Here is a 1,624-nt window from a genome sequence, read left to right on the forward strand (position 1 = left end):
TAGCAGCCTTCATGCACAATGGATTTTAATAGGATTAGCAGAGCTCTGGGCTTCTATACTCTGCCATATGTTTAAGGAATTTTGCCCTTAATCATTTTCCTTCAGCATGTTTGAAACACCTCTCCATGTCCTGTTTCTTGAATGATTTTATAATTCCTTGAATATATGCATAAAGGGGCAAATTAATCCCCAGTGTTTTGTTACTTATCAGGTGGGACATGAAGTATTGTCTACTGTTGGGAATGGTATGAGTTTTTATATTCTTAATTACTGTAACAATTTAGCATTTGAAAGTCTGAGACACTGTCAGGATTGATAGTCAGAACCAAGTTCTTCAACCCTTTCATTCTCCAAATTAAAGTTATATTTAGGTCCCTGTGATTCTGATCCTTAGAGGAAACACTCACCCAATTCCGTTGATAACTGAACTCAAGACAGTCCTCAGTATCTGAGATGCTAAGCCACCTCCATGTACTATCAAATGACATTTTAATAGATGAAAGCTAGTTAGGTCTTTTTGTATTTTCTTTCCTTCTCCCTCNTTCCCCAGTTTAAAAACATGGAAAAGCTGGCCTGGTGGCACATGCCTTTAATCCTAGCACTTGGGAGGCAGAGGCAGGTAGATCTCTGAGTGGGAGGCCAGACTGGTCTACATAATAAGTTAGTGAACAGACAAAACTACATAGTGAGACCTTGTCTCAGAACAAACAAATCAGTATGGGAATAATCTGTGATTTTTCTCCCATAAGTGCTTTTCTTTGCCACTGGAAGTTAACTCACCAAGACATGCATATGATTTGTGCAGTGTAAAGAAGCACTTGGTGCTGGAATAGTATGTAAATGTATTTAATTTTTTAAGAAACAAGACTTATGAGTCTTGAATACTTGGTGAAGGGGGTGTTCTGCATGTGCAGTGACCACTAAGACACCAATAAGAAAGAAAAAGACACAAAAAGTCTCTGTATTTTGATGTTTGAAGAATCCAGTTCATCTCTGGATGGACCTTCTCAAAGTGGATCTTAGTGGTGATGATGGGGTCTCAGTATAATTGTTTTATGTTTGATGTCATGTTTTGATTTCAGCTGAAATTGTACCTCTCATTGATTGGCCTTTGACTTCAGAAAAAGCCCCGACTAGGACGGACACATAGGGAAGGAAGCATCTATGCCCAAGAGAATGACCTAGGATCAGTGTCAGCCTTCGTAGTTTTTTAAGCTCCTTGGCAGGTCGTACTGTAATATTTCCACAAAACAGTAGTGAATGGCCCTCTGAATAATAAGCAACTTTTCAAGAGCCAAAACACGTACTGTGCAGCATNCTGGGACTGGAATATGGAAATTGTTTTAATTTCTTCTTTTCTCTTATGAGGAAATCACTGCACTTGGTTTGTCAAGACAAGAGAGTTCATTCCCCTGTATTGAAACAGTGATGAATTAAAACATGTTGGAGCAAGTTTTCTAAGAAAATCAAAATTAAACTGGTTTCTCTTAAATAGCTTAAAGCTTTCCACAGTACACAATAAATGAAGCATTGTAAAGTGAAGTTAATGCAAGTAGTCACTTAAGACAGAAGTCTAAGCAGATAGATAGATAGATAGATAGATAGATAGATAGATAGATAGATA

Source organism: Mus caroli, chromosome 2 (assembly GCF_900094665.2).
Source record: "Mus caroli chromosome 2, CAROLI_EIJ_v1.1, whole genome shotgun sequence".
Taxonomy (NCBI): domain Eukaryota; kingdom Metazoa; phylum Chordata; class Mammalia; order Rodentia; family Muridae; genus Mus; species Mus caroli.